This window comes from Scyliorhinus torazame, chromosome 13, assembly GCF_047496885.1.
Source record: "Scyliorhinus torazame isolate Kashiwa2021f chromosome 13, sScyTor2.1, whole genome shotgun sequence".
Taxonomy (NCBI): domain Eukaryota; kingdom Metazoa; phylum Chordata; class Chondrichthyes; order Carcharhiniformes; family Scyliorhinidae; genus Scyliorhinus; species Scyliorhinus torazame.
The window spans coordinates 33,290,238-33,316,098 of record NC_092719.1 but is presented as its reverse complement, the minus strand read 5'-3'; the positions used below and the strand labels follow the sequence as shown (position 1 = coordinate 33,316,098).

The 25,861-nt window shown below is 40.7% G+C and overlaps 1 protein-coding gene and 1 long non-coding RNA gene across 3 annotated transcripts in view; one reads left to right on the top strand and one right to left on the bottom strand.

Annotated features, from left to right (window-relative positions):
• Positions 1-4,777, top strand: part of lhfpl3 (LHFPL tetraspan subfamily member 3) — a 485,068-nt gene extending 480,291 nt beyond the window's left edge. For both annotated transcript variants that reach the window (XM_072471307.1, XM_072471308.1), the window contains one exon: positions 1,878-4,777. The gene's annotated coding sequence lies outside the window, so the exon portion shown is untranslated. The remainder of the gene's footprint in view (positions 1-1,877) is intronic.
• Positions 4,778-6,830: 2,053 nt separating this feature from the next.
• LOC140387943 (uncharacterized) lies at positions 6,831-25,849 on the bottom strand. Its single transcript, XR_011934034.1, has 2 exons — positions 25,717-25,849; positions 6,831-8,955 (listed from the first exon to the last, which is right to left on the bottom strand). It is a non-coding gene; the product is annotated as an uncharacterized lncRNA (long non-coding RNA).
• Positions 25,850-25,861: the final 12 nt, after the last annotated feature.

Below are 25,861 nucleotides of genomic sequence, written 5' to 3'. Positions count from 1 at the left end.
CTGACCCCCCAAAGCCTGTCCACCATCTACAAGGCACAAGTCAGGAGAGTAATGGAATACTCTCCACTTGCCTGGATGTGTGCAGGTCCAACGACACTCAAGAAGCTCAACACCATCCAGGGCAAAGCATCCCACTCTATTGCTCCCCCTTCCACATTCAAATCCTCTACCACCGATGAACAGTGGCAGCCGTGTACCAACTACAAGATGCACTGCAGTAACTTGCCAAGGGTCCTTAGATAGCACCTTCCAAACCCACAACCACTACCATCTAGGATGAGCAGCAGCAGATACCTGGGAACCCCACACCTTGAGGTTCCCTTCCAAGTCACTCACCACCCTGATTTGGAAATATATCGGCATTCTGTCATTGCGGTTGGGGCAAAGTCCTGGAACTTGCTCTAACAGCACAGTGGGTGTACCTACACCACAGGGATTGCAGCGGTTCAAGAAGGCAACTCACCACCACCTTCTGAAGGGCAACTCGGGATGGCAATAAATGCTGGCTTAACCTAAAAAAGCCATTTTATAATATGGCAGCCAGAACTGTACACAACTATAAGTATGGTCCAAGAATGTCTCTAGAAATTCCATGTCTGCAGGGTCTCACCCCACCCCACCCCTCCAACCCAAAAATGTGCAGGGTAGGTGGATTGGCCACACTAAATTGCCTCAATTGGAAAAAACACTTTAAAATACTTCAGTATATCTCTACATATTAATCCAATTTAACATTGATTTTTCTAATTTTTCTGATCCAAAGTATGTCCCTTCTGTCATCTTCTAATTTGTTGCATCCTCAGTATTTGTATATTAAGGTGTATTAAAAGATTACGCCAAAATGTTTATATCATTTTATTTATGTTACACATTTTACAGAAGAATTAAATTTTTTAATATAAATTTAGAAGATCCAATTCTTTTTTTCCAATTAAGTGGCAGTTTAGCATAGCCAATTCACCTAACCTGCACATTTTGGGTTGTGGAGTGAGACCCATGCAGACTCGGGGAAGAATGTGTAAACTCCACACGGACAGTGACCTGGGGCCGGGATCGAACCCGGGTCCTCAGCGCCGTGAGGCAGCAGTGCTAACCACCATGCCGCCCCTACAGAAGACTGAACTCTGACAATGTTTGAATGAGAAGTCTTTAAGTTCTGAGGTATTTGACTACAAAAGGGACTTATGAGCATCGCCCCTTTGCTTAAACCTCTCCTAGTTACACAAACCCATTGATGGCAGTCTTCTAGTGCATCAAAATGAATGAATTGAATTGATTCAATGAATTACCACTAAAAACAGATCAGAAATGCCCATTCCAAATAATACTTTTAATTGCATCTAACCTGATCCCAAATTGACACAATGCAATTAGTATTTATCTTATTACTTGATAATACTATAATTATAGTTCGTACCATATGCATTTTATAAACTTGATTCCAATAAATCCTCCATCGAAATAGATGATGGTTGATTAAAGCTAATGGGAAGATCATCTTGGCCCTGCCTACCCTATTAAAAAATGGAGACAAAGCTTTATGAAACAGTAGCAAATAACCTGCACTCACTGTGGGTGGGTTTAAACAGGATTTTAAAATTCCATTATTGGAATGCAGGATATTAAGAACTGTGCAGATTTCTACATAAAGACAGAAAAATAAAACAAACTGCAGGTTTGCCTTATGACAATTTTTCATTTTAGTTCTATGCCCAACATAACACATCTTTTTAAAAAGGTATGTTGATCCCCAAATCCAATAATTGCAGACGTCTGCAAATTACATTATCAACTGACAAGTGTATATCTTAACTGAATTTAATGTGTTGTTGACATGCGTTGATAAATCTTTGTTTTTCTTGTGCTAACCAATGGAGGTACTTGAAGGTAACTGCTCATTTTACCCATACCAAATTAAAAAAGGAAGCTTTACAGGAGATTTGTGAGCTCTTCCTGTAAAATGACAAACTACTGTATGAAGAACAAGATATGAACTGTGAATTTGCAAGAGTACCATCAACTTGTGTGTACCACATGAGGTCACATTTGTTTTCCATTGAGTTATACAGAGTCCCAAGCAAGATGTTTTTTTTGTAGAAAAACTTTCTTCCAGAAGGAAAGAGAATGCATTTCCAGCTTCCTGAAGTTGCTTCTCGTAGATGAACTGCTGAGCTGTACGGTGAACATTTTGTAAATGTGTACAACAACAAATACAGAAGCTGAAAGCTTGAAACAGATTTTTGCTCTCCTTTGCGGTGACTGTAATATGTATTCATACTGAATATAAACTGGAATTTTGTACAGTTGTAACATCTCCATTTGTCATAAGATTAATTTTATGGTGTCATTATGTAAGCTATTGACTAATAATATCTTAATGTACATATTAGAACATAAACAGATGGCAAATTAGAGGTAATTGCATATTATAGTCATTCATGATCAATACTTATGTAACTATCTTGAACTGGTATTAGTGTTTTTTTTTTAATTCTGTCTATTATTTATTCTTGAACGTTTTTCTAAAATGTACCAACTTACTTGAAAAGATTAGCCTACTTCAGTTATTTGTAATCATAATTCTGATATGTTACCAGAATTGTGATGCAGTTTGACAAATAGCGCATATTACAATTTGCGTTAGTAAAGATTAAAATAGCTGTTTGTTCAAGTAAGTTATTCACTATATTGTAATATGTATTAATTTAATGTATTTTGACAGGTTGAAGCCATGTGATGCTTTCATTAGTACAGTACATCATTTGCAAAGATCCATGCATTTTTTAAGTATTTCTAACATTAAAATTAAACATTTTCTTAATGCCAGCTATATTGGTCATAATCCAACCCCACTAAAACCTCATCTAAGCTATGTAAAAAAAATTCAATATGAGATTCAACCCTAAGAAACAGCACACCGATGTACAGATGTGTAAAAGGGGGTTGTGTTAATATAGGCTATATCTTAGTGAAGAACAAACATCTGAGAGAACAATTACTTGTGACCAGCACTGTAAATATGTTCCAACATTCAAGCTGTAAAGATTTGTGTTCAAAAATCAAAGTTACGAGCTGGGTTGTTCCAACAGAAAACTCATCCACATTATTCAATACAGAAATTGTATGGTATTAAGTGTGAAAGTTAGAAACAATGTGGATTGCATCAGAGAATGAAGGTGTAAAATAGTTTAACAGGCAGGAACTGTGTACACTCAAGATTAGAATTAAAATATACAATATAGAGGGGAAATAATACACCATGCACAATTATCACAAGCAGCTAAAAACTTATAACCTTACTTCAACTTGTTTTGGTTGGCTGATAGTTAACTCTGTTTACAAAATGTAGCAAAGGTATGTCAGCAGGCAGGGGGTAAATGGGAGAGGAGCAAAATGATGAGGGAATTCACATTTTGTGCCACCTGATCAATCCACATTTAAGAGAAACTTGCCAACCTGGCCATGTGATTGTAAGCAAAATGCAAGAAACCATGAATGATGATTTTTGATAATTCTCCCACTATTGTTCAGCAATACAAAATGGTGTATCTCTATGAAGATGCACAATGCTGCATTGACGTTTTCAAAAGGGTTAATATATCTGTTGCATACTTCAACCATGAGCTTTTTGTATCTTAAGACTTGCCTTTTAAGAGCTGCATTCACAACCAACCTTTTGTGCCCTTTTTTTTTTAAAAACCTGCTTCACAATAGAGCTTTCAAGTGTTTACCTGTATGCCTTTGCAGTGGCATAACTATGAATTGCTGCTGTTTTGTGCCTGTGATGTGTTGTGCCAAAATGCTTATACAGTTACATCCTGTGCAATTATGTTTTCTGTCAGGTTTTTTTATTTAAAAGAAATGCCTGATGTTCTGCTAGTGCTCTATCCACTGAACAAACAAATGCCTATGGAGGTGGCAAAAGCACGGAAGATCTATCCAGTAAAGTGTAAATTAGTGGTCTTCAAACTTGTGTTGTAGCCCAACAAAAATTGATACATTTCCTTGATCAGACCTTGTGTAAAACTCATGAAAGGATTTGAAAGCCTAATAGGGCAGCCTCAAATATTGTAGAAAACACTTTATTTACTAATGGTTTAACATTTGTGAAATCAAAACTTCTATTCCGTCTTTGATCGTGCCCATCTCTCATTCTAACACCTGCCAATTGTGTCCCCACTCAGCTCTACCAAGTACCTTGTGGGCATCTGCTTCCCCAGAAGGGCTTGTGTACACATTTGAAAATAAATGGCCAAATCAAATGTCAAAAGCTTTTTAATTGAGGCAATGATAGAAATTCCAAAACTATAGATGGGGTGATGAGTCGGGTAAATCTTCAATCCTCCTTCAGTATTACTGAAATACAAACTTCCAAGCATACAATAACCAGAAGTATTTAAAAAATGACTTTCAGATAGGAGGTCTATTTTAGTTCCCATACTGATTTAGCTGCAAGTCAGGTGAACAATTCATACAACAGAACATAGAATCTATTTTTCCCCTCGCAATTGATTTAGTAATGCCAAAGAGAGCAATTGTTACCTGGAGACATTTTTGTCATGTATTTGGATACGGAATTCAAAGTCTTATCCCAATTGGTAGATTCATTTAATAGAAAGGCTGATAAATTAGAGGCCGTTGAAAGTTGTGCATGTTTTTAAAAAGCAGAAAGTATCTCCTGTTAAATTGAATCATGTGTACTGTGCACTATACTGTTCTTTGCTGAATGTCTGTTTTCAATGTTTTCTGCTGTAAGTAAAGTAACCTTGTGATGAAATCCTGGCTTCCCTATTGCTTGATAACAACATGCCATTTTACAGCATCATTTTTTTTTTTGCTGGGGTGAGCATTTTGGAGGAAGAGGAAAAGTTGATTGTACAAAATGTTTTCTTGTTCCTCCCTCTGGAGGTTTAAAGTGGAACCAGATAATTTAGAGACTAGAGTTTCCCAAGTTACAAGAGTTCAGGGATTCTGTCTCTCCATATACTCGTAAATATATGATCAGAGTTCAGTCTGATGACAAGTGATTTTTAAATCTTCTCCATTTCTGACAGCGTTAAATCATTGAAAGTTCTGAAGTACCATATCCAATTCCCAATTGTGGGAAAAAATGGGCCTGAAGGAATCACAGCCAAAGTGAATTATATCCTCAGCTCACATATGTACATTGCAACAGCATTAATTTTTCTCCTCTCCACCCAGAGCAGATCCACATGTCCCTATTCAGCCACAAGCAAAAATTCCAACGTTATACCTCCCCAGCAAAAAAACACTCATAGTCCATCTGCAGCTGAAAGTATTTACATCTCCGGTACTACAAACATTCAATTACACTCCTGGCCAGCTTTCCATCTTACCCCTGGCCAGCTTTCACCGTTTAAATTGCAAGCTGACCCAAAATTACTTCCCTTTTCATTTCACGTCAACTAGGACAGCCTCCCAATACCTCAAACTTGAAATAGTCATATTCTAAATAGTCCCAAGTAATTCCCCCTATCTCAAAACTCCCCAAACTTAATACTGCTTCAGCCTTTCTCTCCCCCCCCTCCCATCACCTCAGTACTATAAACCAATGTACTTTTGTCATCTAGACAGCAAACTCTGGATTTCATTCCCTAAATCTTTCTCCAATCTGATTACTCCTTCAAAATCCTCTTTATAACTTGATTAAAGTCGTCCCTCCCAATCTATCCTCCCTTGACACGCGACTCAGTTTCTAAAGTGTTTTGGGCCTGAAGGAATCACAGCCAAAGTGAATTATATCCTCAGCTCACCTATGTACATTTCAAACTGCTGTCACTATTCGTTTCTCCATCCAGAACAGATCCACATGTTACTATTCAACACAAATCAAAATTTCCAACGTTATGCCAGTCCACCATGCTGTTTGTCTGCACTAAAATACTGTGTAAATTAAACTAGTGGTATTTCATAAAAGGGGGCACTGGGTTGGAGCTCAAATATTTGCACACAACACATCTCTGGGTTGGAGTAAGTTATAGACTCTTGAAATTAGTGCAGTTTTACTCACATTTTCAATGATCAGGACATACTTTGTAATTTCCTTGGGTGTTTAATACGAATGTCTTTGGTCAAAGAAAGCTCGGCTTCAAAAACTGATTCAACATCTCGTAAATGAACATCACATGAGCTTGTATCAACTTACTACTGCAAGAGAGGCACAGTAGTTTTAAAGAGAAAAAGTTGTGTACATGAAAGTTTTGTTAACGGTGTGACTTGTCCATTATCAATTGATAAATCATTTTGAGCTAAACCTTTTGCCATGGCTAGCACTGCTGCCCGAGTACCAGGGACCTGGGTTCAATTCCGACCTCGGGTGACTGTATGGAGTTTGCACGTTCTCCGTGTGCGCGTGGGTTTTGTCCGGGTGCTCCGGTTCACTCCCACAGTCCAAATATGAGTAGGTTAGATGGATTGGTCATGCTTAATTGCCCCTTAGTGTCCAAATGGTTAAGTGGGGTTCTGGGGATAGGAGGGTCGGTGCAGACTCAATGGGCCAAATGGCCTCCTGCACTGCAGGGATTCCATGATATAAAAATCAAACTGAACTGAAGATGGAATTCAGGATGCTTATTAAACTTCAAATTGCATTCAGCCATGTTGGCATAACTCTTTCTGCTGAGCTCAATAGAAATTTAGAAGAAAAAAAACGATGACTATATAGACTCTTCGTAGCCAACATTAAACACATTAATTTAACCTTAAAAACAAAATTTTGAAGTTCATTGGAGGTGACGGAATGAGATACATGGTGTTGTGAACAGAGGATGTAAATAGGAAAAAAAGCATATGCTTTTGGTGTACAAGAATTGACAGTCAATTTTGTTTTTATTAAACATTGATTTTAACAGTAATGCAGTTAACATGTTGCTACTTTACTTTCTATTCTTGTACATTTCCTGGATTCAGAATCTTCAGCGCTACTATTCTTGGGTCCAAAAATGAAAAGACAATGTACACGGTTAGCTAGCATAAATTTGGAGTCTTGCCATTTTTAATGGGTCGTCTCATGGAATTGAACCCAAAACGTTCCCCAGTTTTCAATAAGTGTAGATTGCATTTTTGTAAAAGCAAAAGGGACTACTCAATTTTGATTAAATGCAAAGATTGTTGCTTCCAACTTATTTCCCTCAGGTTACAGGAAATAATTTTGTTGAAATGTAAAATGCTGCTGAAGACCCAAGGACCAGAAAATAAAGAATATATTTTCACTCGAGGAACCCGGGCAAAAGGTTTGATACAGCACTAGATTTGTATGCCAAGTATAACAATTGTGATTCTAAAATGTCTAATTAAAAAGAGGCAGGTTTGTATGGCTTTGACTTAGAAGCAACTGCTGAAGCAATAATCACTGCAAATATCCAGGAAATAACCCAATTAACTTGGCATAACAGATTGACAATTGGTAATCACTTGGTGCAGAAAAGAAAATCTGTTGTGCATTTGAATTGGACTCAATTTTGTTGCACTGAATGGAAGCCTTTAGATCTACATAACCAGAGGTAGAAATGGGCTTCACGACAACAGCATTTCACATTTCAGTCAAGATTTCTTCCACATAAAATTCTCACTGATGTGAACCATGTATGTTGATGCAGTCTATTTCTGCAAAATTCATACCTCAAGAGTAAAGTTAGTCCTTTGATTTTGATAGGGCAAAATAGAATAATCCAAAAATAATGGGTAGAATTAACTGAGAATGGTCAATTGCTTCAAACGTCATTACAGGATAAAAGTAAAAGGCTAAATAATTGCTGTCCATTTAAAAATAAATGCCTCAGGGGCGGCACAGTGGTTAGCACTGCTGCCTCAGGGCACAGAGAACTCGGGTTCGATCCCAGCCCCAGTCACCGTCCATGTGGAGTTTGCACATTCACCATGTGTTTGCATGGGTCTCACCCCCACAAGCCAAAAAGATGTGCAGGGTAGGTGGATTGGCCATGCTAAATTGCCTCTTAATTAAGAGAGAGAGAGAATTGGGTACATAAAATTTTCTTAAAATTAACATTTTGCAAACTTCAGTTTTCTCTGCTGGCTACATTAGTTATGTATCTTTCTACTTGTTCTGGCAATTACAATTGGACAGCCTAAAGTGAAGGAGAAGGCTGCCCTACAGGCATCACCGCTGAAAGGGAAGGTGCAGAACCAAAATCAAATAGCAAAAAAAACATGATTCTGTTTAAGAATGAATATAAAAACACTAAAATTGAAGAAAACTGGTGGCCTTTTAAGCTGTGCGGGGTATAATATCAAAAAGGTTTAGACATTGTCCTGTAGCTATGAAGATCCAAGTAGTTAATATTGTAGATTCTCAGGAAAATCACACTTAAGTTAGCCATAGCAACCAAATCCGAAAGAAAACGAGTCTGAGGGTTTAGATTTGTAATAGGATTTGAGCTATAGCAATCAACATTTACCCCTCATCCCAGATATTCTGGCATATACACAATTTCACATTTAAATCAGTAGTTTTATTATGCTTATTGAAGCATTTCTAAGTAGCATCATAGTAACTCTAGGTTTTAGGGGGATTGTATCGCAAGTTTAGTTTTAAAGTACATCCAACTCAAATGTATTTGGTTTATGTAAGTGAAATAATTACAAAATATGTACTGCCAAAGCAGCTGTTGATAAACAAAAGTCCACCAGTTAAATAAAGCAGTGATCTATTGTTTCAACAAAGAGGAAATGTTGCAGGTATTCAGTTATATTAGTATTTCTGCAATATATTTAACTGCATCTTTTACAGTTGCAATTTCTATTTGACCGGCCACTTGCCACAGCTTCTGCAAAGTAGAAAAGTTCCAAAACAGTCAACAATCAACCTATGCCCACTTATGTTGAAAGCAGCAAATTGCAGATTATCTTTCCAGCAGGTGGTGCTCATGTACTCTTCAAGTCATTTTTAGTGTTCCATCCAGGCACTTTGTAATTCTGGAGGTTTATGGAAAAAATGCCAACAATTAGCAATACTTTCAATGGCAGTTCCTCTTGGCCAATTATTCAGTTGTTAAAATATCCACTGGTTGTTTCAATGTTTGAGGTTGCAAAAATCAATTGATTTTTTGGACAGATCAGGAAGTTTATTGATATTAAGGTTTATCCTACATGCTACCACCAGGAAATAATTTACGTACATAAAAAATACTTACACAATGTTTTTGCACAACCAAGTTTCAGTTATTAACAATGCATTTTCCACTAATATTGAGTGTACACCAAGAAGTGACTTTGCAATGTTCCATAAAAGTGATGAGGATGCACAAGTTTTACCTATAGTAATAATCAATTAGGCCATCAAATGCAGCCAAGAAAATGCATCCCCAGTGTATAGACTTCAGTTATTTACACAACGGTTGAGGATCCACAAAGTTACCACTGTGAACAAATGATGGAGAACTTGCTTAACACATCATCTGGACCTTTGATAAAGGTCTTTTGCATCCTGCTTCTAGTCTCTACATGACCTCTGCTGTGGCAATCAGCTGCAAATTACTAGCACATACCTTGTGCAGTGCATTTATCTTAAAAGGTCTGGTTCAGGTAGGATGGCCATGAAGAACTACTTCGCAAATTTTCAAATCCTACCCCTGCTCTTAAAGTGCACAGATGACAAGTGGTCATGATGCTTACCAAAAAAAAACAATTTTCCTTGTAATTAAATCACATAAAACCGTAACGTTACACAGTCAATTAATCTGTACCATACTGAATATTTGATTACAGGGGTTATTTTTAAAAATTCTTCTGGTGAGAGAAGATCAATTCAATTTGACAAGAATTATCCCGTTACGTTAACTGAATGTTTAATACTCCCAAAGTATTTTGAGGTAAACAACGATTCAAAGTCAGGTCGGTTGCCAGATACTCAAAAGAGATTCCAAAGAATAACTCATTTTTGAGATTCTTCAATCAATGAACATTAAGACAAGGAAACTGAACAATCCAAGCTTTATTTAAAAACTCCATGATCGATTTTATTTCATCATTACAGTGGTGTTGGTGACAACTCACTTCAAACAAAATTTTGTATTGGTGATCAAATTTATTACTTACAAGTAAAAACTGCAACATGTAACAAGTACAAAACACCTAGAGGCAAAAAGATCTTGTTTCCATAACACAGAACTTTGGACGTGAGCTCATTTTGTAGGAGTTTACGGTTTTGTTTCACCAAACGAAGCTACTCTTCAAAATGAAATTTGAAGTCAAATAAACTGTAGGCACACTATTTACTGAACTTAATTGCAACAAAATAATTAAAAATGAAGCAATTTTATAGCCATTCTAACCTGTTTCAACCATATGTGAAGGTAGAAACCAGTTGTTTCAAATTGCAAACATATTTTACAAAAGTTAAAATTGGTAGTTCCTCGCTGAAATCAACTCAGTTTGCAGATGTATGCCAAACTCAATGCAGAAGAGATATGCCGTAGCATATTTCCTGATGCAGCTTTTAAACCAGCAGGGAGGGAATTAAGTACATATTGAAATGCAACATGAATTGCCAGTTAAAGGCAGATTCAAGAAACCCAAGAATGATTCTCTACATACAAAAATGTGAACTTCAAAACCTGCATCTTTAAAAAAAAACTCAGACACAGCATTGTTACAGCACGGACGCAGCCATTCGGCCCAGTGTCTCCACAGCTCTCCGTTGGAGATATTTACCTGGTGCCACTCTTTTCCCTTCTCCCCATGGCTCTGCACTTTTGCCTTTTCAAATAACAACCCAATTCTCTCTTGAATACCCCAATTGAACCTGCCTCTAGCACAATCTCAGGCAGTACATCCTTGATCCTCATCACTTGCTACATGAAAAGACTTTCCCTCATGTCACCATTACTTATTTTGCCTGTTATGTTAAATCTGCGCCCTTTTGTTCTTGATCCTTCCACCAATATACTCTGTCCAGGCCCCTCATGATTTTGAATACTTTGATCAAATCTCCTCTCAACCATCCCTTCTTCAAAGAAAACAGTCCGAGAACAAAGAAAATTTACAGCACAGAAACAGGCCTTCGGCCCTCTCAGCCTGCACCGCCAGATCCTTTATCTAAACCTGTCGCCTATTTTCCAAGGATCTACTTCCCTCTGTTCCCCGCCCGTTCATATATCTGTCTAGATGCATCTTAAATGATGCTATCGTGCCCGCCTCTACCACCTCCGCTGGCAAAGCGTTCCAGGCACCCACCACCCTCTGCATAAAAAACTTTGCACGCACATCTCCCTTAAACTTTCCCCCTCTCACCTTGAAATCGTGACCCCTTGTAATTGACACCCCCACTCTTGGGAAAAGCTTGTTGCTATCCAGCCTGTCCATACCTCAATTTTGTAGATCTCAATCAGGTCCCCCCTCAACCTGCATCTTTCCAACCAAAACAATCCTAATCTACTCAGCCTTTCTTCATAGCTAGCACCCTCCATACCAGGCAACATCCTGGTGAACCTCCTCTGCACCCTCTCTAAAGCATCCACATCCTTCTGGTAATGTGGCGACCAGAACTGCAGGCAGTATTCCAAAGGTGGCCTAACCAAAGTCCTATACAACTGTAACATGACCTGCCGACTCTTGTACTCAATACCCCGTCCGATGAAGGCAAGCATGCTGTATTCTCTGACAGTCCTCCTCGCTATCTGCAACTCCACCAATCTTAGTATCATCTGCAAACTTGCTGATCAGACCATCCTATACCTTCGTCTAGATCATTTATGTATATCACAAACAACAGTGGTCCGAGCACGGATCCCTGTGGAACACCACTAGTCACCTTTCTCCATTTTGAAACACTCCCTTCCACCACTACTGTCTCCTGTTGCCCAGCCAGTTCTTTATCCATCTAGCTAGTACACCCTGAACCCCATACGACTTCACTTTTTCCATCAACCCACCATGGAAAACTTTATCAAACGCCTTACTGAAGTCCGTGTATATGACATCTACAGCCCTTCCCTCATCAATTAACTTTATCACTTCCTCAAAGAATTCTATTAGGTTTGTAAGACATGACCTTCCCTGCACAAAACCATGCTGCCGATCACTGATAAGTCTATTTTCTTCCAAAAGTGTATAGATCCTATCCCTCAGTATCTTCTCCAACAGTTTGCCTACCACTGACGTCAAGCTCACAGGTCTATAATTCCCTGGATTATCCCTGCTATCCTTCTTAAGCAAAGGGACAATTCTCCAGTCCTCCGGGACCTCACCCGTGCTCAAGGATGCTGCAAAGATATCTGTTAAGGCCCCAGCTATTTCGTCCCTCGCTTCCCTCAGTAACCTTGGATAAATCCCATCCGGACATGGGGACTTGTCCACCTTAATGCCTTTTAGAATACCTAAAACTTCCCCCTTCCTTATGCCGACTTGACCTAGAGTATTTAAACATCCATCCCTAGCCTCAACATCTGTCATGTCCCTCTCCTTGGTGAATACCGTGCAAAGTACTCATTAAGAATCTCACCCATTTCCTCTGACTCCACACATAAATTCCCTCTTTTGTCTTCGAGTGGGCCAATCCTTTCTCTAGTTACCCTCTTGCTCCTTATATACGAATAAAAGGCTTTGGGATTTTCCTTAACCCTGTTAGCCAAAGATATTTCATGACCCCTTTTAGCCCTCTTTATTGCACGTTTGAGATTTGTCCTACTTTCCCGATATTCCTCCAAAGCTTCATCAGTTTTAAGTCGCCTAGATCTTAAGTATGCTTCCTTTTTCATCTTAGCTGACCTCTCTAATCTACCTACGAAGATCCCATTCTCCTGGGACCATTGTCATGAATATTTGCTGTACTGGAATGCCTTCACATTTTTTCCTGAAGTGTGACACCCAGAACTGGACTCAATGCTCCAGTTGAAGCTCATCCAGTGTTCTATACAGGTTTAACATAACTTATTTGCTATGAAACTCTAGATGCCCTTATTAATAAAGCCTATTAAATACTCTTCCAACCTGTTCTAATACTCCCCTTCTCCAGTCTCTCTTCAGAATTGTATCCTTTCATTCATATCGTCTTTCTGCATTCTTCCTACCAAAATGCACCACTTTCACATTTCTCTGCATTAAATTTCATTTGCCACTTGTCCAGCCATTGCACCCCGTCTATGTCCTTTTAAATTCTACACTATCCTCCCCACAGTTCACAATGCTTCCAATTTTCATGTCATCCATACATTTTGAAATTCCCTCCTGTATACCAAGGTCTAGATCATTAACAACAAGGCTCCCAACACCGGCCCCGGCAAACTCCACTACAGATCTTTCTAGCCAGAAGGGTGATCTTACACCTACAGGGGGTGTGGATGCAAATAAAAGGAGCATGGAATATGCATTTCGTCTTCCACAATAACACGGTAGCACAGTGATCAGCACTGCTACCTCTCAGCACCAGGGACCCAGACTGATTCTAACCTAGGGTGATTGTGGAGTTTGTACATTCTCCCAGTGTCTGTGAGAGTTTCCTCGTGGTGCTCCAGTTTCCTCCCACAGTCCAAGATGTGCAGGTTCGGTGAGTTGACCATGCTAAATTGCTCCCAAGTGTCCCAGGTTAGCTCGGGTTATAGAGATAGGGTGGGGGATTTGGCCTAGGTAGGGCGCTCTTTCGGAGGGTCAGTGCAGACTCAATAGGCTGAATGACCTCCTGCACTGTAGGGATTAAGCTACGTTAGAGAGAAGTGTGTTCACTATAAGATTCAGAAGATGAGAGAGAAAGTTAAGATTATGCAAATAAGCATTGAATTATTTTGCTTCTGGATAATTATCTTAACTTTTAATCAAATAGTACAAGAGCATGAGATTTTCGGACTACATCACATCACAAACACCCAGCACAAAATCTCAAATGCTACTTAAATCAATCTAGCAAGTAGCATAGCTACAAGCATTATGTACTATAAAAAATATAACTGAGGACTTCCTTTCAACAGAACCCAATTTTATATAAAGTCCCTGACTTTATCCAACTGGTACAAGGTGCTTGCTATCTGTATCGATAAGAAAATATAGTGGATTGGCAGACTGACCAGGGTACCATGATGAAGGATGCCATACAGGTTTGGGGGGGGGGGGGGGGGGGGGGTAGCAAAGAGGAATGTGGTGGTGATAGACAGTATAGTAAGGGGGGGGTAGATACTGTTTTCTACAGTTGAGGACGCAAGTCCAGGTGGCTCTGTTCCCTCCCAGGTTCAGGATATCTGAAGAGGAACTTGCAGTGGGATGGAGAGGATCCAATGGTCGTGCTCAATGTAGATACCAACTACATAGGTAAGACTAGGAAATCAGTTTGGCACAGAGGGCATGAAGAGCTAGGATCTAAATTAAAAAGCAGAACCTCAAAAGATAATCATCTCTGGATTATTGCACAGGCCATGTGCAAATTGGCATCGACTAAATTAGAGACAGGAATACATGGCTCAAAGATTGGAAATGCGTTTTGGTTTGTGAGGAAAGTGGGAGCTGTGCTGCTGGTACTGTGTATACTTCAATAACACTGGGGCTCATATTGTGAGTTGTACAGCTAAGGATGTAGATCGGGCTTTAAACTAACTAGAGGGGGAAAGGATCATGCAGAAGATTGAGCAAATTGAAGTGGAATAAGAAGGCAATAGGTCAAGGTAGCAATTAAGCTAATAAGAGAACGGCAGGAAGGCAAACTTCAGAAGATGTGAGCAGATTGGGCCAAAGTTTACAAAAAATGGCAAAGAACAGAATTAAGGGGTCTGTATCTGAATGCCCACAGCATTCACAACAAAGCAGATGAATTGCTCAAATAGAAATTCATATATATTACCCAATAGCTGTTACAGAGACATGGCTACAAGGCAACCAAAGTTGGGATCTGAATATCAAGGGTTATGTGACATTCAGGAAGTACAGGAAACTTGGAAACGGTGGTGGAGTGGATCTGTTAATTAATGAGAGTATTAGTAATGTAGTGAGAGATGGCCTTAGTTTTAAAGGTTAAGATTAGTATCAATTTGGGTGGAAGAAAGAAACAGCAAGGGGCAGAAAACATTGATTGGAATTTATAAGCCGGCAGTGGTAATGCAAATCACAATATAAATCAGAAAATTAGAGGTACGTGTAACAAGAGTAATCATTCACATATGTTTTGGTCGTGTCCGGCACTGGACGAGTACTGGCAAGAGTGATTTCAAACGTGGTGAAGGTCCGGGTCAAGCCAGATTGGGGGTTAGCTATATTTGGGGTAGCGGAGGAGCCGGGAGTGCAGGAGGCGAAAAAGGCCGATATTCTGGCCTTTGCGTCCCTGGTAGCCCGGCGAAGGATCTTGCTCATGTGGAAGGAAGCGAAACCCCCCGGCGTGGAGGCCTGGATAAACGATATGGCAGGGTTCATAAAACTGGAACGGATGAAGTTTGCGTTGAGAGGATCGGTTCAGGGGTTCTCCAGGCGGTGGCAACCTTTCCTTGACTATTTCGCGGAACGTTAAAGGAAAATAGATCAGCAGCAGCCCGGGGGGGGGGGGGACCTGTTTTGTTGGGGTGGAGGAAGCACTATTTTTTTGTTACTTTGTTAGTTCACTATTTTATTTAAATAATGTTACCTATTAGTTATTGTGTTATCTTTCATGTTGATTTGTAAGGTGGAAAAATTGTGTTTGAAAACTTTAATAAAATATATATTTTTAAAAACAAGAGTAATCATTGGGGATTTCAATCACAGACCGGGTAAACCTAATTAGTACAAATGTTATGGAGGGCAAATTCTTGGAATGTATTTAAGATGATTTTCTACAGTAGTGCGTTGAAGAGCCAACTAGGGAATCTAGATCTAGAATTAACATAGAACATAACAGCACAGTACAGGCCCTTCGGCCCTCAATGTTGCGCCGACCTGTGAAACCACTCTAAAGCCTATCTACACTATTCCCTTATCGTCCATTTGTCTATCCAATGACCATTTGAATGCCCTTAGTGTTGGCGAGTCCACTACTGTTGCAGGCAGGGCATTCCACGCCCTTACTACTCACCGAGTAAAGAACCTACCTCTGACATCTGTCCTATATCTATCTCCCCTCAATTTAAAGCTATGTCCCTCGTGCTAGACATCACCATCCGAGGAAAAACGTTCTCACTGTCCACCCTATCCAATCCTTTGATCATCTTGTATGCCTCAATTAAGTCACCTCTTAACCTTCTTCTCTCTAATGAAAACAGCCTCAAGTCCCTCAGCCTTTCCTCATAAGATCTTCCCTCCATACCAGGCAACATTCTGTTAAATCTCCTCTGCGCCCTTTCCAATGCTTCCACATCCTTCCTATAATGCGGCGACCAGAATTGCACGCAATACTCCAAATGCAGCCGCACCAGAGTTTTGTACAGCTGCAACATGACCTCATGGCTCCAAAACTCAATCCCTCTACCAATAAAAGCTAACACACCGTACGCCTTCTTAACAACCCTCTCAACCTGGGTGGCAACTTTCAGGGATCTATGTACATGGACATAGAGATCTCTCTGCTCATCCACACTGCCAAGAATCTTACCATTAGCCCAGTACTCTTGTCTTCCTGTTATTCCTTCCAAAATGAATCACCTCACACTTCTCTGCACCAAACTCCATCTGCCACCTCTCAGCCCAGCGCTGCAGCTTATCTATGTCCCGCTGTAACTTGTAACATCCGTCCGCACTGTCCACAACTCCACCGACTCGTGTCATCTGCAAACTTACTCACCCATCCTTCTACGCCCTCCTCCAGGTCATTTATAAAAATGACAAACAGCAGTGGCCCCAAAACAGATCCTTGTGGTACACCACTAGTAACTGGACTCCAGTCTGAACATTTCCCATCAACCACCACCCTTTGTCTTCTTCCAGCTAGCCAATTTCTGATCCAAACTGCTAAATCACCGAATCCCATGCCTCCGTATTTTCTGCAGTGGCCTACCGTGGGGAACCTTATCAAACGCTTTACTGAAGTCCATATACACCACATCAACTGCTTTACCCTCATCCACCTGTTTGGTCACCTTCTCAAAGAACTCAATAAGGTTTGTGAGGCACAACCTACCCTTCACAAAACCGTGTTGACTATCTCTAGTCAAATTATTCCTTTCCAGATGATTATACATCCTATCTCTTATAAACCTTTCCAAGATTTTGCCCACAACAGAAGTAAGGCTCACTGGTCTATAGTTACCAGGGTTGTCTCTACTCCCCTTCTTGAACAAGGGGACATTTGCTATCCCTCCAGTCTTCTGGCACTATTTCTCCTCCCAAGCTTCCCAGAGAATCCTAGCATAAATCCCATTCGGCCTAGGGGACTTATCTATTTTCACACTTTCCAGAATTGCTAACACCTCCTCCTTATGAACCTCAAGCCCTTCTAGTCTAGTAGCCTGAATCTCAGTATTCTCCTCGACAACATTGTCTTTTTCCTGTGTGAATACTGACGAAAAATATTTATTTAGCACCTCTCCTATCTCTTCGGACTCCAAGCACAACTTCCCACTACTGTCCTTGACTGGCCCTACCCTTACCCTAGTCATTCCTTTATTCGGTATATACCTATCCCTTTCCATCACTAAAGTAAACAAAATCCTACCAACTGTCCTGGCTTGGTACAATTCACACCTCTTTAACCTGGGGTTACCCCATCTCTGGATCTGTAAAGATTTAATCACCTGCTAATGCTCGCATTCCAAGCATTGTTTGGCATCTTTGAATTTGTCTATATATGTGTTTCTGGAACAGACCTCTTCATTCACCTGAGGAAGGAGCAGCGCTCCGAAAGCTAGTGACATCGAAACAAACCTGTTGGACTTTAACCTGGTGTTGTAAGACTTCGTACTGTGCTCACCCCAGTCCAACGCCGGCATCTCCACATCATTCCTTTATTGCTGATGTATCTATAGAAAGCTTTAGGGTTATCCTTGATCCTACCTGCCAAAGACTTCTCATGTCCCCTCCTGGCTCTTGTTAGCTCTCTCTTTAGGTCCTTCCTAGCTAACTTGTAACTCTCGAGCGCCCTAACTGAACCTTCATGTCTCATCTTTACATAAGCCTCCTTCTTCCTCTTGACAAGTGTTTTGACTGCTTTAGTAAACCACGGTTCCCTTGCTCGACCACTTCCTCCCTGCCTGACAGGTACATACTTATCAAGGACACGCAGTAGCTGTTCCTTGAACAAGCTCCACATTTCCATTGTGCCCATCCCCTGCAGTTTTCCTCTCCATCCGATGCATCCGAAGTCTTGCCTCATCGCATCATAATTGCCTTTCCCCCAGATATAACTCTTGCCCTGCGGTATATACCTATCCCTTTCCATCACTAAAGTAAACGTAATCGAATTGTGGTCACTATAACCAAAGTGCTCAGCTACCTCCAAATCTAACACCTGTCCTGGATCATTACCCAGTACCAAATCCAATTTTTGTGCATGGAAAGGAGCTAATTAATAATCTTGTTATAAAGGAACCTTGAGGAAAGAATGACCATAACACAATAGAATTTTAAAAGATGTTTGAAAGTGATGCCTTTCAATCAAAGATTAGGGTCTTTAAATCTAAACAACAGTAACATTGAAAGTACGAGGGCAAATTGGCTATTGGTAGATTGGGAAACTATGTTAAAAAGAATTAGACAGGAGTGGGGTAACACCTAACATTTTTTTTTTGGGAAATATATTTTGTTGAAGTTTTTCAAACAAAGATTTTCTGTTTTTACAACTTAATAAAGGAATATACATTAAACGTTATTTAAATAATATATTAAACTAACAACAGATGGAAAAAGAAATAAACAAAAAGCAAATATCAACAACTAAGAAAAAACAAGAACACGGAATAATCCTCCCCCCCCCCCGGGTTGCTGCTGCTGTCTTTTCTGTTTTTCCATTATCGTTCCGCGAGATAGTCAAGGAACGGTTGCCACCGCCTGGTGAACCCCTGAGCCGATCCTCTTAACGCATATTTTATTTGTTCCAGTCTTATGAACCCTGCCATGTCGTTTATCCAGGCCTCCACGCCCGGGGGCTTCGCTTCTTTCCACATAAGTAGAATCCTTTGCCGGGCTACTAGGGACGCAAAGGCCAAGACGTCGGCCTCTTTCGCCTCCTGCACTCCCGGTTCTTCTGCAACCCCAAATATAGCCAACCCCCAGCTTGGTTTGACCCGGACCCCCACCTTTGAGATCACTCTTGTCACACCCTCCCAGAACTCATGCAGTGCCGGACATGACCAGAACATGAGTGTGGTTCGCCGAGCTTCCCGAGCACCTCCCACACCTGTCCTCCACCAAAAAACCTGCTCCGTCTTGCTAACACCTAACATTTTAAGAACAAATACATAGTTTACAAGAAAAATAAATTACTTTAATGCACATCGACCCAGCAAGATAAGTGTTCCGACTGCGGATACTGAAAGAAATCAAGGATTGCATTAGGTCAAAGGAAGAGGCATATAAAAGTTGCAAATAAAAGTTAAACCTGAGAATGGGGAACATTTTAGAATTCTGCAAAGGAGGACCAAGATTAAGGGAAAATAGAATACAAGAGTAAACTAGCAAGAATCAAAGGACTGTAAAAGCTTCTATAGGCATTTAAAAAGGAAAAGATTAGCAAAAACAAATGTGGGTCCAATACAGAATCAGGAGAATTTATATAATAGGGAATAAGGAAATGACAGAAATTAAAATGCTTTTGTCTGTCTTCATGGAGGAAAATACTAAAAGCCACCCAAAAATAATGGAGAATCAAGGGACTTACATAAACAAGGTACTGCAAGATATTAGTTTAAAAAAAAGTACTAAAGAAATTAATATGTGACCTACATCCCATGAAAGAGGTGGCTCTAGACATTCTGGAATGATTCCTGCAGATTGAAGGTGGCAAATGTAATAATAATAATCTTTATTAGTGTTGCAAGTAGGCTTACATTAATACTGCAATGAAGTTACTGTGAAAATCCCCCAGTCGCCACACTGTGGTACCTGTTCAGGCACACAGAGGGAGAATTCAGAATGCCCAATTCCCTTAACAAGCACGTCTTTCAGGACATGTGGGAGGAAACCGGAGCACCCGGAGGAAACCCACGCAGACACTGGGAGAACATGCAGACTCTGCACAGACAGTGACCCAAGCCGGGAATCAAACCCACGTCCCTGGCGCTGTGAAACAAGAGTGCTAGTCACTGTGCTACCATGCCGCCCAACCACACTGTTTAAGAAAGGAGGGAGACAGGGCATAGGAAATTACAAAGCCTGGCATCAGTAGAGAAAATGCTAGAATCTACGGCGAAAGAAGCAATAACAGGACACTTTTTAAAAAATGGTCGGATTGGGCAGTCAGCATGGATTTATCAAAGATAAATCATGTCAGTAACAAACCTGTTGGGAGGCTTTTTGAGGATGTAATTAGCAGAATAGATATGGGGAAACAGATGGATGTGGTTTATTTAGATTTTCAGAAAGCTCTCGATAAGCCCAAGATATTAGTAAACAAAATTAGAGCACATGGGGCTGGTGGTAATATACTGGTATGGATTGGGAACAAGTTAACACAGAAAACAGTAGGAATAAATGGGTCGCTTTCAGGTTGGCAGGTTGTGGCTAATGGGGTTCTACAAGGGTCCCAGCTATTCACAATCTATTAATTATTTGGATTAAATGTAATATTTCCACGTTTGCAGATAACAAACTAGGTGAAAACGTTGATTGTGCAGAGGATGCAAAAATGCTGCGAGGGGATTTGGAGAGGCAAGTGGGCAAAAATTTGGCAGATGGAATACAATGTGAAGAAATGTGTGATTATCCATTTTGGTAGGAAAAAAAAAGTATTCCGTAATAGAGAGATGCTAGGAGGACTTGGGTGTTCTTGTTCATGGATCTGCGAAAGCCAACATGCAGGGATAGTAATTAAGGTGGCAAATGGTACGTTGCCCTTTATTACGAGAATTTGAGTACATGAATAAAAGAGTCTTACTGAAATTATAGAGCCTTGGTGAGACCACACCTGGAGTGTTGCGTGCAGTTTTGGTCTCATTATCCAAGAAAATATATACTTGCCAGAGGGAATGGAATGATGGCTCATAAAATTATTTCCTAGGATGGAGGCATAGCCTTACGAAGAAAGATCAAATAGACTGGACCATTATCTGGAGTTTAGAAGAATGGGAAGTGATCGCATTCAAACATACAATAATTCACGTTTCCCTTGGCCCGGAGGTCTAGGACCAAGGGATATGGACTCAGAATAAGGGCTATGCCATTTAGGACTTAGATGAGGAGACATTTCTTTTTAACTCAGAGCAAGGTAAATCTTTATAATTCTCTACACCAGAAGAGGCTCTGTGGAGGCTCAATCATCTAGTATGTTCAAGACAGATTGATAAGACTTCTAGACAGTAAAGACATCAAGCGATAGAGGGATAGTGCAGGAAAATTACATAAGTAGATCAATCACAATGTCATTAAAAGGCAGAGTGGGTTCCTATTCATTATGTTCTTACTTTGAATTCATTTATGGGACGTGGGTGTTGCTGGCTAGGCCAGCATTTATTGCCTTCCCCAATTTTCCTCGAGAAGATGGCAGTGAGCTGCTCCAGTCCCTTGTGGTGCAGGTACACCCACAGTGCACTTGTATTCTAAAATGGTAGGGCACATCATAACTGAACTATAAATGACATGAAATTCATTGGACTTGATGAGCACCAACTTTACAAATAAAATCTGAACTAAAATAGTTAAGGGGTTAGTCTAGAAGTAAAAATATCACTATGTTTGCAATATTTTGAGAAGCACAGCTCATATTTTTAAAAAAATACAAAACAGACGTGCATTCCCACGCAGCGTGTGGAGATACGACGAAGATCGACAGCTACAAGCTAATTATGGAGAAACATTTGATTTATCCATCAAGAGATCTTGACACTGCACCTCCCACTCCAACCGTTGTAGCACCCAACTATTTCCGAAATGAATCTTGGGTTGTCTCCACTATCAGGAAGAACTTCATATCTATTCTAAAATTATCCATCTTAGGTTTGCCTTCAATATCTCCTTTCCAGGCTGAAAATTCCATGTTTATTCACTTGTTCCTCATAGGGAGATCAGCCTTGTGGTTTGTTCCTCATAGGGAGATCAGCCTTGTGGTTTCTAAGTACTACCTCCGGTGTTTGAATGTTTTCCTCCTTTCTTGGAAACCAAAGCTGGACAGTTATTCTAGGTGCTGCCTGGTTAGTCCCACACAGGTTGCTCATTACTTATTGACTTGTTTTCCACTGGATGTACATATGAGTGTCTGTGGCCGAATCCTTTGCCATTTCAAAAACTCATTGCAGGGATTTCCCTAGGACAGCATTCTAGGCCCAGCTATAGTCAGCTGCTTCAATGCATTCATGACTGTCCCTCTGAAGGGCATAAATGGGCTATTATTGAATAATTGCAGTGCTCAGCAATTCATTGCCACAAGCAAGACCTCCATGACATGGTGGCCCAATGACGAGCTCCAACAGGGACCTAATCATCTATCTTTTGACAGTTAACACCATTACCACTGCTGGATCCTTCACCATCAACATTTGGGAGAGGAGGTGATCACGACCACTGCTCAGAAACAGAATTGGACGAGTCACAAATGCCATGGCAACGTGGGCAGTTCAGAAGCTGGGTATTCTGCAGCAAATGGTTCACCTGTCTTCCAATCAAAACTTAACACCTAAAAGGCACAAGTCAGGAGTCATTAATTCTCTCACTTCTACACTACACTTGCCTAGCAGAGTGCAGTTCCAACAACATTCAAGCACAACACTATCTGGGACAAAGCAGTCCGCTTCATCAGCCCCCCTGCCATTGGCTTAAACACTCACAACTGAAGTACCATGGCTGCAGATGCACTATTTCCAGAATGTACTACCACCTTGTCATGGCTTCTTCAGAACATCCCAAACCCATAACCTCCACAGCTTGGGTAGAAACATTAATCACATTGGAGTCATACACCATCCCGAATTGGGATATTTTTCCATAGTTGCTGAAGAAAAAAAAACTGGAATTTTCTACATTTACAGCATTGTGGGGGGGGGGGGGGGGCACTTTCCCAATAGATGATCCACCAGAAAGATGTGAAAGTGGCAGGTATGGTTCATTAAGTTCGCAGATGACAAAAATTGGTGGTGTGGTAAATAGCAAAGCGATAGAAGAGCAGTTAAGTTATGATGGAGCTTTATGAGACGCTGGTTAGGCAACAGCTGGAATACTGTATGCAGTTCTGGTCGCCACAATGTAAGAAGGATGTGACTGCACTAGAAATGGTGCAGAGGAGATTCACCAGGACGTTGCCTGGGCTGGAGCATTTCAGCTATGAAGAGGCTGGTTAGGCTGGGTTGATCTCCTCGAGCAGAGAAGGTCGAGGGGGGATCTGATTGAGCTGTCCAAACCTAAGAGGGATCTAGATAGTCAATAGGAAATAACTTTTTTCTCCCCTTAGTATAGTGGGGACATTTACAGTGCAGAAGGAGGCCATTCGGCCCATCGAGTCTGCACCAGCTCTTGGAAAGAGCACCCTACCCAAGGTCAATACCTCCACCCTATCCCCATAACCCAGTAACCCCACCCAACACGAAGGGCAATTTTGGACACTAAGGGCAATTTATCATGGCCAATCCACCTAACCTGCACATCTTTGGACTGTGGGAGGAAACCGGAGCACCCGGAGGAAACCCACACACACACACACAGGAGGATGTGCAGACTCCGCACAGACAGAGACCCAAGCCGGAATCGAACCTGGGACCCTGGAGCTGTGAAGCAATGGTGTTATCCACAATGCTACCGTGCTTGATTCAAGGGGCAAGAGATTTAGAGGAAATAAATTTTCACCCAGAGGATGGTGCAAATCTTGAACTCTCTGCCTGAAAGGGTGGTAGAGGCACAAACCCTCAACATTTAAGAAGCATTTATACGAGTACTTGATAGTCCATGCTACAGACTAAGTGCTGGAAAGTGGGATTAGAATAGATGTGTTTGATTGCTGGCGGACACAATGGGCCAGAGTGCCTGCTTTTGGGTTGTAAAACTCCATGACTATAACAACTAGAAATGGGCGAATGCTATCCTTACCACACCACCCAAAAAGTATGAGTGCCATTTATTTATTCTGGCAAAGCACCCATTCTATTGTTCTAAATTACACTTTGTTTTCCAATGATCCTCCTCGCTTGGCATCATTTATAACTTTGAGCACATTATTTAGGATTCCAGATTATATCTGCAGGCTGGAAGCCGTATTGGCCCCAAGCATGGAAATGTGAGGAGACCAATTCAGTATCTCTCTGCTCGACAGTTATTTTAATAAGCTATGACTGTTTTCTTCTCAACAGTTCAACATTCCTAGAGTTTACCCCAGATTGCTGCAGCTTGAGTTTAATCCAGTCACTTTTTGCATTTAGTTCTTCTAATCACAGATGTCAAAATTATGACAAAAATAGGTTAGCAATGCTTGACCCAAAAATCACAGAAAGACTTTTAGTTGACTACGATATCTAAATTACTTTCCCACCTATGTGAACTTACATAGAAATTACAAAATGGAAACCACTCATTTAGTCCAAGCATTCTCTGGTGTTGACCATCAACACATGGGAGGTTTTTTTAAGTTGGAAAACCTACAATTATGAGTCTTGAAAATATGGGGATCATACATCAAGAGCATGGTGCAGGAAGTGTTATGTCCAAGTATGAGGGTTTTTAGACTAAAATCACAAAATTCAGAGTTTATTAACGTTTTAGATACTATTCATAATTTGAGTAGAGGCAATGGATCACTTAACTACACAGTAGCCAATTAAATAAATCTTGGGTAGTAATTTAAAACCATGCACTCGCAATAAAGGGGGAAGGCACTAATCGAGGGAAAAGAATCTAAGTCAGAAGGTCGCGCAAAAAAAAAAAAAAAATTTTTTTTTTTTTTAAAATCCCAATTCCCACCACCGACTAAATTGATGAAATGAATACAAAGCACGTATGAACAACATTGCTTCGCGATAACAACAGAAGCACAGAGTTTAAAACAAAATTATGTTTCCTGTCGATAAACGGAACCCCAGTACTTGAAATGTCATGGAAACTGGCTGCTTGGACGTCAGCCACCCCCTCCCCCCTTCGACTTCCTTTTGCAGCACAGGAATGTACCCTGGCCACGTGACGTGTAACTCGAGAACAGTCAACCTGCGACAAACAAGATAACCCGGCCGCCGCCATCTTGTTTTGACGCATCTTTAAAATGACGGGAGTTTAAAAATAAAACACCCATTTCCAATCGACGGTGGGAGGCTGGCTTAAAACGACCGGCGGCGGTAGACGCTACTTCCCCGATATCCGCAAATCAAATTCGCCGGGCAGGCGTTCCTCGCTGTGTATCACAGTCCTCTCCCTCTAATGGCGTCCACATTAACAACTTTTCTCGGGCGAATTGATTTCGTGGGCTAGGCTCCACCTGCCTGCAGCAAGATAGCGTCATTAATAGCCAATCTGCGCGGGCAGGGAACCACACCGCAACCAATGGTTAGCCGAGAGGGACGTCACTCAGAAACACATCAAACACCAAGACAATGTTCGTCTTTTCCGACTGAAACGTGCGCCATTTTATAGAATCTTATCTCTACAGTAACATATCTCACATTACTTTAAAAAAAATTTTTTAAGACTTAAAGACACTCGCGAATTAGGTCAAAACTAACATACTGTTTTTCACCTCTAACCAAAAAGAAGCACCGACTTTACGTTAAACCTAGTTGATATTTTCTTCAACCCGCTCACACCGCAGCCAAAAACGAACTGCCAATGCTCGCGAAGTCCTTCACGGCTTTCTCTGTACGCATGCGTGCTA